The sequence below is a fragment of the Oncorhynchus keta genome, chromosome 4 (genome assembly GCF_023373465.1).
Source record: "Oncorhynchus keta strain PuntledgeMale-10-30-2019 chromosome 4, Oket_V2, whole genome shotgun sequence".
Classification (NCBI taxonomy): Eukaryota; Metazoa; Chordata; class Actinopteri; order Salmoniformes; family Salmonidae; genus Oncorhynchus; species Oncorhynchus keta.
In genome coordinates, this window is record NC_068424.1 from 5,909,782 (window position 1) to 5,923,595 (window position 13,814).

At 43.5% G+C, this 13,814-nt stretch overlaps 1 long non-coding RNA gene across 34 annotated transcripts; it reads right to left on the bottom strand.

Moving 5' to 3' along the window:
- Positions 1 to 5,671: 5,671 nt before the first annotated feature.
- On the bottom strand, positions 5,672 to 13,036 carry LOC127916652 (uncharacterized). Of its 34 annotated transcripts, none has more exons than XR_008095449.1 (3): positions 11,210 to 13,036; positions 10,493 to 10,768; positions 5,672 to 10,434 (listed from the first exon to the last, which is right to left on the bottom strand). It is a non-coding gene; the product is annotated as an uncharacterized LOC127916652 (long non-coding RNA). The 34 variants fall into 34 exon arrangements; XR_008095434.1 differs by having other exon boundaries at positions 11,149 to 13,036; XR_008095433.1 differs by having other exon boundaries at positions 10,493 to 10,797; positions 11,149 to 13,036.
- Between the last annotated feature and the right edge of the window lie 778 nt (positions 13,037 to 13,814).

Here is a 13,814-nt window from a genome sequence, read left to right on the forward strand (position 1 = left end):
CCCTAGTAATAACTGACCAGGTCTGTCAGGTCCCTAGTAATAACTGACCAGGTCCCTAGTAATAACTGACCAGGTCTGTCAGGTCCCTAGTAATAACTGACCAGGTCTGTCAGGTCCCTAGTAATAACTGACCAGGTCTGTCAGGTCCCTAGTAATAACTGACCAGGTCTGTCAGGTCCCTAGACAGACCAGCTAGATATGCTGTCTCTATTACATTATGACAGACCGGCTAGATCTACTGTCTCTATTATTATTTGACAGACCAGCTAGATATGCTGTCTCTATTATATTATGACAGGCCAGCTAGATCTAATGTGACCGACCAGCTAGATCTACTGTCTCTATTATAATATGACAGACCAGCTAGATCTACTGTCTCTACTGAGTAAGTCACTGCTGTCTCCTTGCTGTTGTTATGCTGGCCAGTTTTGTGCCTTGGGTTGTGTTTATTGTGAGTCCTAAGTCTGGCTGGTTTCTAGTCTGTGGTTTGGGTTCTGGCTTGCTGCCAAAACTTTGATTCAATCTAATTTACTATCACACTGTGTGGATTGATGGACTTTTAGCTGGTTCCTTGACAACCTATTTTATTTGCATGGATTTTAACAGAATTGTTCCAAAATGGCGTCTACCACTTTGTGCCATATGGGGAAACGGACTTCTTCCAGATTGGCAGCAACCACCTTCAGAGACTACGGTTTCATCCCCTGTAGGAGCTGCACCTACTTTTCACCGTTCTGGGTTAATTTTGTCCGGACAAATTTCTAATGCGGAAGCTGTCGTCTTATTGAGGGAAAATATGTCTGAGCTGGATGTCCAGAATTAACGAATTGAGACATTGTAGCGTATCCTGGATCCACTCTAACCCCTTCTCCTTTTCCACTCCTCAGCCTGGTCGTTGTGCCACTGCCTCACCACCATGTTGCCTCTCTCTGACTGACTGGCCAGGGAGACTGACTGGCCAGGGCGACTGACTGGCCAGGGAGACTGACTGGCCAGGGAGACTGACTGGCCAGGGAGACTGACTGGCCCTGCAGAGATCCATCTCTAATGAAGTCCTCTCCCCTCCCATCTCACCTGCCCTCTCCATCCTCCCCAGACCTCCAAACCCAACCCCTCCACCCCCTCAGACCTCCAAACCCAACCCCTCCACCCCTCAGACCTCCAAACCCAACCCCTCCATCCTCCCCAGACCTCCAAACCCAACCCCTCCATCCTCCCCAGACCTCCAAACCCAACCCCTCCACCCCTCAGACCTCCAAACCCAACCCCTCCATCCTCCCCAGACCTCCAAACCCAACCCCTCCACCCCCTCAGACCTCCAAACCCAACCCCTCCACCCCTCAGACCTCCAAACCCAACCCTCCATCCTCCCCAGACCTCCAAACCCAACCCCTCCACCCCTCAGACCTCCAAACCCAACCCCTCCATCCTCCCCAGACCTCCAAACCCAACCCCTCCACCCCTCAGACCTCCAAACCCAACCCTCCACCCCTCAGACCTCCAAACCCAACCCCTCCATCCTCCCCAGACCTCCAAACCCAACCCCTCCACCCCCTCAGACCTCCAAACCCAACCCCTCCATCCTCCCCAGACCTCCAAACCCAACCCCTCCACCCCTCAGACCTCCCAAACCCAACCCCTCCATCCTCCCCAGACCTCCAAACCCAACCCCTCCATCCTCCCCAGACCTCCAAACCCAACCCCCCTCCACCCCCTCAGACCTCCAAACCCAACCCCTCCACCCCTCAGACCTCCAAACCCAACCCCTCCATCCTCCCCAGACCTCCAAACCCAACCCCTCCATCCTCCCCAGACCTCCAAACCCAACCCCTCCATCCTCCCCAGACCTCCAAACCCAACCCCTCCACCCCCTCAGACCTCCAAACCCAACCCCTCCATCCTCCCCAGACCTCCAAACCCAACCCCTCCATCCTCCCCAGACCTCCAAACCCAACCCCTCCACCCCCTCAGACCTCCAAACCCAACCCCTCCACCCCCTCAGACCTCCAAACCCAACCCCTCCATCCTCCCCAGACCTCCAAACCCAACCCCTCCACCCCCTCAGAGAATAAAGGAGCAAGGACGCTTCATGAGGAGCTGGCGGATGCCACAGTTATCAATCCTGGATCCCAGTGGAAGCACGTCACACACTATAAGCCCAGCGCAAGGCAGCGGTCTTTGGTGAATGGGGTTATAATGGCCTAGGGGGATACCATCCTGCTGACCAACAGTGTTACCGACCGGCTTCCAGAGATTCCTGCTCCTTCATCAAATGTCAAATGTACATTATCCCAGGGGCGTTGGCAGACACAATGTAAGTAACTTAATGTATATACCCCGAACTGCCATGAATACCTCTGTTGATCCTACAGCTATTGTATGCAGTAATTATGTGCCTATGTACCAGAGTTATACTGTTAGCACTGAGGCGGTGTGCACTAGGAGGAAGACCACTTTATGCAGCTCACCGTGCACTATCAGCTCCAATATAAATAACATGAGCATGTCTACTTCTGATAAGCTTCTCAGCAAAGCATTGAAAACAATCAAGCAACCCATAAAAGTGCTAAAAAAAAAAGCCTACGTTAACATATGTAGCTTAAGAAACAAGGTTCATGATGTGAATAACTTGCTAGTAACAGATAACAGTATTTTCTCTGAAACTCACCTAGACCTTTGATGATATAGTGGTAGCAATACAAGGTTGTAACATCTACAGAAAAGACAAATGCCAGTGGTGGAAGTGTTGTTTATATTTAGAACCACATTCATGTAAAGCTTAGAGGGGATCTGATGTTAAATACAGTTGAAGTAATATGGCTACAGGTTCATCTGCTTCACCTAAATCCGATTATTGTGGGAAGCTGCTGTAGACCACCAAGTGCTAACAGTCAGTATCTGGATAATATGTGAGAAATGCTTGATAATATATGTGATATCAACAGAGAGGTATATTTTCTGGGTGATTTAAATATTGACTGGATTTCATCAAGCTGCCCACCCAAGAAAAAGCTTCAAACTGTAAACAGTGCCTGTAACCTGGTTCAGGTTATCAGGTTCAGGTTATCAGTCAACCTACCAGGGTAGATACAAACAGCACAGGAATTAAATCATCATCATGAAATAAACTATACAATGAAACAAAAATTAATGAAATAAAGAATGATGGTACAAAGCTTTGGAGCACCTTAAATTACATTTGGGGAAAAAAGGTCAACTCGGCTCCATCATTCATTGAATCAGATGGCTCATTCATCAGAAAATCCACTGAAAATCCAACTTCTTAAAGACTTTTTCATTGGCAAGATTAGCAAATTTGACATGCCAGCAACAAACACTGACACTACATATCCAAGTATATCTGACCAAATTATGAAAGACAAGCATTGTACTTTTGAATTCTGTAAAGTTTGTGTGGAAGAGGTAAAAACATATATTGTTGTCTATCAACAATGACAAGCCACCGAGGGTCTGACAATGTGGATTGAAAATTACTGAGGATAATAGCAGACGATATTGCCACTCCTATTTGCCATGTCTTCAATTTAAGCTTACTAGAAAGTGTGTGCCCTCAGGCCTGGAGGGAAGCAACGGTCATTCCGCTACCCAAGAATAGTTAAACCCCCTTTGCTGGCTAAAAATAGCCGACCAATCAGCCTGTTACCAATTCCCCAGGGCAGCTGTCTAAGCCCCTTACTTCTTTCAATCTTCACTAATGACATGCCACTGACTTTGAGTAAAGCCAGTGTGTCTATGTATGCCGATGACTCAACACTATACACTTCAGCTACTACAGCAACTAAAATGACTGCCACACTTAACAAAGAGCTGCAGTTATTTTCGGAATGGGTGGCAAGGAATAAGTTAGTCCTAAATATTTCCAAAATTAAAAGCACTGTATTTGGAACAAATCATTCACTAAACCCTAAACTACATCTTGTAATAAATCATGTGGAAATTGAGCGAGTTGTCATGGTCAAAACATATTGAAATAACAGTAGCTAAAATGGGGAGAAGTCTGTCCATAATAAAGCATTGCTCTGCCTTCTTAACAGCACTATCAACAAGGCCGGTCCTACAGGCCCTAGTTTTGTCGCACCTAGACTACTGTTCAGTAGTTCGGTCAGAAAGCCACAAAGAGGGACTTAAAAGTACACGGAGAGCTAACATTAATGATATGCATGTCAATCTCTCATGGCTCATGAGTGGAAAAGAGATTGACGTCATCACTATTTGCTTTTGTAAGAAGTGTTGACAAGCTGAATGTACCAAGCTGTCTGTTTAAACTACTAGTACACAGCTCGGACACCCATGCTTACAAGACATGCCACCAGAGGTCTCTTCACATTCCAGAACAGACTATGGGAGGCGCACAGAACTGCTGTACATAGAGTTTTTAAAAACGGTTAAAATACACCTTATGGAACAATGGGAACTGTGAAGAGACGCACACCCAGGTACAAACACATGCATCCACATATATTGTAATATTGTTGTATGGTAATACCGAGTGTAGTGCTGGTGTCGTGGCGTAATTGCCATTAAATGACTGATATTTTAACAAATCAATTAACTATGTTAATTATTAAATTAATCATGTAACAATTAACTCATTAGCAATCTTGGGGCACCACAGAAAAAGTTTGTTTAATGAGTTACCGTTTCCCGAATTAACTCAAGAATATATCAGAATATCATCCATTAATTATTACCTCATATTAGTCTCGTTCTGAACGTCGTTGACTTCAATTCTGCACGAATCCTAGTCTAAATGATGATTCAGCAATACACAAATTGGCTTCATTATGTATTTACCGATTAACTAAATAATCACACGGAATTACATAAACACACACATACAGGATAAATGATACGTTGATTACTAACATAATGCAATTAAAAGTCCCTAGTGGACTAACCCGATATGACAGCTTGGTACACAATGAAAAGGGAGGGGCATGTAAGGAGAGGGAGAGACAGAGACAGTCAACTTATTGTACATACACGTGGAAGCTATGCTCATGGGAATATGAATACTTTGCACATGAACAACCGCTCGTTCAAAAATAATTTAAACGTGTATATATTTATGTGTGTATGTCTTTGTCGTGTTGAAATCTCCCGGTCCGTCTGTAGAGAGTAAGTTTCGAAACAGAAGTCTCTGGTTGTGTAAATCTCTGGTTGTCCACCAGAGATCACAATGTCCTCAGTTGTAGTAGTAGGCTGTTTTTATTTGTTCTGGAAGTGTTCGTTAGAACGGATACATCAGACGTACCAGTGGTCATTTGATAAGATCTACCTGGTGTCTTTGGTCAAAGTTCTAGACTCCTTTACATGTAGAGCTGCAGGCGGTGTCTTTGGTCAAAGTTCTAGACTCCTTTACATGTAGAGCTGCAGGCGGTGTCTTTGGTCAAAGTTCTAGACTCCTTTACATGTAGAGCTGCAGGCGATGTCTTTGGTCAAAGTTCTAGACTCCTTTACATGTAGAGCTGCAGGCGGTGTCTTTGTCGAGTCTTCTTCACTCGTCATAGTTTTAGACCATTTGTCACGTATTCAGCTCGCGCTGCACTTATACTATTCTAGCAGTTTTAAACCATTTTACACGCTAGTAGCAACCCGGCTGTAACGGTTTTCTTGAGTCGAAGGAGAGGCGGACCAAAATGCAGTGTGGTTACTATTCATGGTTCTTTAATAAAGAAACTACACATGAACAAACTAACAAAACAAGAAACGTGAAAACCCAAAACAGCCCTATCTGGTGCAAACACAGAGACAGGAACAATCACCCACAAAACCCAACACCAAACAGGCTACCTAAATATGGTTCCCAATCAGAGACAATGACTAACACCTGCCTCTGATTGATAACCATGTCAGTCCAAACATAGAAATAGACAAACTAGACATGTAACATAGAATGCCCACTCAGATCACACCCTGACCAAACAAAACATAGAAACATACAAAGCAAACTATGGTCAGGATGTGACACTGGCAGCGTACTGGTCTAATATGTTAATTCTTTAGGAGTCCTTTATAAGTACTCTGGCAAAAGAGGCGTTCCATTCTTTTGGCATAATGTCTGTGTTCACATGGGCGTGGTTACTGATTGGGTAAAACTTTACATTAAAAACATTCATCTAATTTAGAAGGCTAAACTCACATTTAATCTTCTCACAAATAGTTTCATAGTTAATCATATAAGTTTTACAACATTTAGATGCAACTCTGACACACACATTGTGAAAGCTACGTTGTGTTTCCGTTATAATGTATTTAATGATATCACAAAACAATAAATTATCTGACATGATTGTTCTTTGAGTCCCTCCCGACCATTTCCCACATTCTTTGTGTTAGAAATATTGTTTCATTATCCACTTTTGGATGTTGGAGTTTTGGCGGGAAGAATCTCTTTGTAACACGAAGGTTCTTTCCCCTCAATACTGCCTGGCAAGGGAGAGAAAGTTCCAGCATGGTATTTATGACCGTCATGAAACTGGCCAACTCCCCCAGGAGAGAGGGTTCTTGAAACCTTTAATTAGCTTTGATCCCCATCCAGGAGGACAAGTCATGACAGTGGTTTACCTACTCATCTGCGAACTCTTACAAGGCACACCCCCCAACCCCTCTTTTTCTCCATCTCTTCTTAACGCAGATGACGGGGATTTGGACCTTGACAAAGCAGTAAATCCTTTGCGTCGGACACATTAAAGAAAAAACCTTCATCCAGTTCGAGGTGAGTAATCGCTGTTCTGACGTCCAGAATCTATCTTCGGTCATAAGAGACGGTAGCAGTAACATTATGTACAAAATTAGTTACAATAAATGCGAGAAAAAAAACGAACAAAATAGCACAGTTGGTTAGGAGCCTGTAAAACGGCAGCCCTCCCCTCGGCACCATTATTAAAGAAAAGTGTGTGTCCCAAGTGGCACCCTATACCCGATACAAGTAGTGCACTACATATATGAACCATGGTCAAAAGTAGTGCACTACATATATGAATCCTGGTCAAAAGTAGTGCACTACATATATGAACCCTTGTCAAAAGTAGTGCGCTACATATATGAACCCTTGTCAAAAGTAGTGCACTACATATAGTACCAGTCAAAAGTTTGGAGCCACTGTCGTTTCTCTTTGCTTAGCTGTTCTTGCCATAATATGGACTTTGTCTTTTACCAAATAGGTCTCTCTTCGGTATACCACCCCTACCTTGTCACAACACAACTGATTGGCTCAAACTCATTAAAGAAGGAAAGAATTTCCACAAATTAACTTTTAACAAGGCACACATGTTAATTGAAATGCATTCCAGGTGACTACCTCGTGAAGCCGGTTGAGAGAACGCCAAGAGTGTGCAAAGCTGTCATTGAGGCAAGGAGTGGCTACTTTGAAGAATCTCAAGTATAAATTATATTTTGATTTGTTTAACACTTTTTTGGTTACTGCATGATTCCATATGTGTTATTTCATAGTTTTGATGTAGAAAATGGTACAAAATAAAGAAAAAAAACATTGATTGAGTCCAAACTTTGACTGGTACTGTATATATCTATCTATACAGTATCTTTAAAATGATGCAGTAGGTAGGTACCATACCAAATGGCATCCTCTTCCCTATGAACCCTGGGCAAAAGTAGGGCACTATAGGGTTAAGGTTAGAATTAGAATTAGGTTAAGGGTTAGGAGCTAGTGTTAGGTTTAGGCTTAGAAGCTAGGGTTAGGTTTAGGTTTAGGGTTAAGATTAGAATTAGGTTAAGGGTTAGGAGCTCGGGTTAGGTTTAGGCTTAGAAGCTAGGGTTAGGTTTAGGCTTAGAAGTTAGGGTTAGGTTTAGGGTAAGGTTTATGGGTTAAGGTTAGGGTTAGGGTAAAAGTACGAGTTAGGGTTAAGGTTTAAGGTTAGGGGTTAGGGAAAATATCATTTGGAATGGGACTGAATTGTGTGTCCCCACAAGGTTAGCTGTACAATTGTGTGTGTGTGTGTGTGTGTGTGTGTGTGTGTGTGTGTGTGTGTGTGTGTGTGTGTGTGTGTGTGTGTGTGTGTGTGTGTGTGTGTGTGTGTGTGTGTGTGTGTGTGTGTGTGTGTGTGTGTGTGTGTGTGCGTGCGTGCGTGTGTGTGTGCGTGTGTGTCTGTGAAGCCAGTTTGTTCAAGATTATTGTTGAAATTGGTCGTCTATCGCTTTCCTGAATACGTCGGGAAATGCCTTCAAAACCAGCCACTAGAGGCAACAGTGAGCACTATTACCGTCAAGTAATAGTTTTGCCGGAGTGTTGTGGATGAGGGGATGGAGAGGTGGAATCCCATACCTCTGGATCAGAAGGCTGTGTGTTGGATCCTGGTCACAGACACTAGTTTTTATAGTTGGTTTTAACCCTTATATACAATCCTTAAACAGTACCTTAACCCTATCCAATCCTTAACCAGTACCTTAACCCTATCCAAACCTTAACCAGTACCTCAACCCTATCCAAACCATAACCAGTACCTTAACCCTATCCAAACCTTAACCAGTACCTTAACCCTATCCAAACCTTGACCAGTACCTTAACCCTATCCAAACCTTGACCAGTACCTTAACCCTATCCAAACCTTAACCAGTACCTTAACCCTATCCAAACCTTAACCAGTACCTTAACCCTATCCAGACCTTGACCAGTACCTTAACCCTCCTATCCAAACCTTAACCAGTACCTTAACCCTATCCAAACCTTGACCAGTACCTTAACCCTATCCAAACCTTAACCAGTACCTTAACCCTATCCAAACCTTAACCAGTACCTTAACCCTATCCAAACCTTGACCAGTACCTTAACCCTATCCAAACCTTAACCAGTACCTTAACCCTATCCAAACCTTAACCAGTACCTTAACCCTATCCAATCCTTAATCCAATCCTTAACCAGTACCTTAACACTATCCAAACCTTAACCAGTACCTTAACCCTATCCAAACCTTAACCAGTACCTTAACCCTATCCAAACCTTAACCAGTACCTTAACCCTATCCAGACCTTGACCAGTACCTTAACCCTCCTATCCAAACCTTAACCAGTACCTTAACCCTATCCAAACCTTGACCAGTACCTTAACCCTATCCAAACCTTAACCAGTACCTTAACCCTATCCAAACCTTAACCAGTACCTTAACCCTATCCAAACCTTAACCAGTACCTTAACCCTATCCAAACCTTAACCAGTACCTTAACCCTCCTATCCAAACCTTAACCAGTACCTTAACCCTATCCAAACCTTGACCAGTACCTTAACCCTATCCAAACCTTAACCAGTACCTTAACCCTATCCAAACCTTAACCAGTACCTTAACCCTATCCAAACCTTGACCAGTACCTTAACCCTATCCAAACCTTAACCAGTACCTTAACCCTATCCAAACCTTAACCAGTACCTTAACCCTATCCAATCCTTAATCCAATCCTTAACCAGTACCTTAACACTATCCAAACCTTAACCAGTACCTTAACCCTATCCAAACCTTAACCAGTACCTTAACCCTATCCAAACCTTAACCAGTACCTTAACCCTATCCAGACCTTGACCAGTACCTTAACCCTCCTATCCAAACCTTAACCAGTACCTTAACCCTATCCAAACCTTGACCAGTACCTTAACCCTATCCAAACCTTAACCAGTACCTTAACCCTATCCAAACCTTAACCAGTACCTTAACCCTATCCAAACCTTAACCAGTACCTTAACCCTATCCAAACCTTAACCAGTACCTTAACCCTATCCAAACCTTAACCAGTACCTTAACCCTATCCAGACCTTAACCAGTACCTTAACCCTATCCAAACCTTAACCAGTACCTTAACCCTATCCAAACCTTAACCAGTACCTTAACCCTATCCAAACCTTAACCAGTACCTTAACCCTATCCAATCATTAACCAGTACCTTAACCCTATCCAAACCTTAACCAGTATCTTAACCCTATCCAGACCTTGACCAGTACCTTAACCCTCCTATCCAAACCTTAACCAGTACCTTAACCCTATCCAAACCTTAACCAGTACCATTACCCTATCCAAACCTTAACCAGTACCTTAACCCTATCCAGACCTTGACCAGTACCTTAACCCTCCTATCCAAACCTTAACCAGTACCTTAACCCTATCCAAACCTTGACCAGTACCTTAACCCTATCCAAACCTTAACCAGTACCTTAACCCTATCCAAACCTTAACCAGTACCTTAACCCTATCCAGACCTTGACCAGTACCTTAACCCTCCTATCCAAACCTTAACCAGTACCTTAACCCTATCCAAACCTTGACCAGTACCTTAACCCTATCCAAACCTTAACCAGTACCTTAACCCTATCCAAACCTTAACCAGTACCTTAACCCTATCCAAACCTTGACCAGTACCTTAACCCTATCCAAACCTTAACCAGTACCTTAACCCTATCCAAACCTTAACCAGTACCTTAACCCTATCCAAACCTTAACCAGTATCTTAACCCTATCCAAACCTTAACCAGTACCTTAACCCTATCCAATCCTTAATCCAATCCTTAACCAGTACCTTAACACTATCCAAACCTTAACCAGTACCTTAACCCTATCCAAACCTTAACCAGTACCTTAACCCTATCCAAACCTTAACCAGTACCTTAACCCTATCCAGACCTTGACCAGTACCTTAACCCTCCTATCCAAACCTTAACCAGTACCTTAACCCTATCCAAACCTTGACCAGTACCTTAACCCTATCCAAACCTTAACCAGTACCTTAACCCTATCCAAACCTTAACCAGTACCTTAACCCTATCCAAACCTTAACCAGTACCTTAACCCTATCCAAACCTTAACCAGTACCTTAACCCTATCCAAACCTTAACCAGTACCTTAACCCTATCCAGACCTTAACCAGTACCTTAACCCTATCCAAACCTTAACCAGTACCTTAACCCTATCCAAACCTTAACCAGTACCTTAACCCTATCCAAACCTTAACCAGTACCTTAACCCTATCCAATCATTAACCAGTACCTTAACCCTATCCAAACCTTAACCAGTATCTTAACCCTATCCAGACCTTGACCAGTACCTTAACCCTCCTATCCAAACCTTAACCAGTACCTTAACCCTATCCAAACCTTAACCAGTACCATTACCCTATCCAAACCTTAACCAGTACCTTAACCCTATCCAGACCTTGACCAGTACCTTAACCCTCCTATCCAAACCTTAACCAGTACCTTAACCCTATCCAAACCTTGACCAGTACCTTAACCCTATCCAAACCTTAACCAGTACCTTAACCCTATCCAAACCTTAACCAGTACCTTAACCCTATCCAGACCTTGACCAGTACCTTAACCCTCCTATCCAAACCTTAACCAGTACCTTAACCCTATCCAAACCTTAACCAGTACCTTAACCCTATCCAATCCTTAACCAGTACCTTAACCCTATCCAAACCTTAACCAGTACCTTAACCCTATCCAAACCTTAACCAGTACCTTATCCCTATTCAAACCTTAACCAGTACCTTAACCATTCAGAATGAGAAACTAAACTTAATGTTTTAACCCAAGCACTGCTATGGAGGTGTAAAGCACAACAGTGGATTTTGTAGGACACAAGGGGGCGCTATGAGCAAAGGAATAACAAGCAATATGACTCTGACCAAAGGAATCACAAGCAATATGACTTTGACCAAAGGAATCACAAGCAATATGACTTTGACCAAAGGAATCACAAGCAATATGACTTTGACCAAAGGAATCACAAGCAATATGACTCTGACCAAAGGAATCACAAGCAATATGACTCTGACCAAAGGAATCACAAGCAATATGACTTTGACCAAAGGAATCACAAGCAATATGACTCTGACCAAAGGAATCACAAGCAATATGAATCTGACCAAAGGAATCACAAGCACTATTATTGTAAGAGGTGTTCAGACTCTGTACTGGTATCCTGGGGATATAGCCAAGTTATTACCTCGTACCCCTGCACATGGACTCTGCACTGGTACTCCATGTACAGTCAACCCTATTCCATATATAGTGCAGTACTTTAGACCAGAACCCTATTCCATATATAGTGCACTACTTTAGACCAGAGCCCTATTCCATATATAGTGCACTACTTTAGAACAGAACCCTATTCCCTATATAGTGCACTACTTTAGACCAGAACCCTATTCCATATATAGTGCACTACTTTAGACCAGAACCCTATTCCATATATAGTGCACTACTTTAGACCAGAGCCCTATTCCATATATAGTGCACTACTTTAGACCAGAACCCTATTCCCTATATAGTGCACTACTTTAGACCAGAACCCTATTCCATATATAGTGCACTACTTTAGACCAGAACCCTATTCCATATATAGTGCACTACTTTAGACCAGAACCCTATTCCCTATATAGTGCACTACTGTTGACCAGGGCCCTATTCCCTATATAGTGCACTACTGTTGACCGGGGCCCTATTCCCTATATAGTGCACTACTGTTGACCAGGGCCCTATTCCTTATATAGTGCACTACTGTTGTCCAGGGCCCTATTCCCTATATAGTGCACTACTGTTGACCGGGGCCCTATTCCCTATTTTCAGTGCACTACTTTTGAGCCCTTGGATTCGGTCGTAAAAGTAAGCAATGTAGGGAATAGGAAGCCCAACAAAAATGTGCGCACTATATAGGGACTAAGGTGCCATTTGGGTGGAGCCTCTGTCTTTACGCTCGTCTGGCTCAGCCCCTGATCACACGTGGGAGAAATGTTGATGACGAACTGCAGTGTCCATGAAACCTAAAATAAACACTGGGCCGAGCCGAAGGAGGCTTCCTGACTTGTTCATTTTTTCAAAACGTCAGTTTAACTTTCATCTGACGGTTGTCAGATGAGCAAACTGTGGCAGTAAGGGAGGATGAACAGCAATCAGTGTCCCAAATTGCACCCTATATGGTGCACTATATAGGGAATAGGGCACCATTTGGGACAGTGCCCACAGAGGCCCACAGAGGCCCAGTCAACACCATCAGCCCCATCACCACCATCAGCCCCATCAGCCCTGTCAGCCCCATCAGCCCCGTCAGCCCCATCAGCCCCATCAGCCCCATCAGCCCCATCAGCCCCATCAGCCCCATCAGCCCCATCAGCCCCATCAGCCCCATCAGCCCCATCAGCCCCATCAGACCCATCACCACCATCAGCCCCATCAGCCCCATCAGCCCCATCAGCCCCATCAGCCCCATCAGCCCCATCAGCCCCATCAGCCCCATCAGACCCATCTTCCCCATATTCCCCATCAGCCCCATCAGACCCATCACCACCATTAGCCCCATCAGCCCCATCAGCCCCATCAGCCACATCAGACCCATCTTCCCCATCAGCCCCATCAGCCCCATCAGACCAATCTACCCCATCAGCCCCATCAGCCCCATCAGCCCCAGCCTAAAGGAAGCATTGTGCCCAGCTCTTTCATTTGAAGGTAGCCTGGTTTGTGACGTTTCATTAGCATTGAAATAACCCTTACTAGTGTTGGGTATTTCATCATCAACCTGGTTAATAACTATAATGATGAGGATTGTTTATAATACATTTTATTGGTAAATACATTATATATATATATCGTAATACATGATATATATTGTAATACATTATATATATTATAATACATTATATTGATATCGTAATACTTTATATTTATCGTAATATATTAGATTTTTACGTTTTAAAGTGCATTTACAGACGGTAAATACTACACAAAACATCATAGTATTTAATACAGATCCCATGACAGAATAACACTGTGGAAAATATGTCAGAGATGA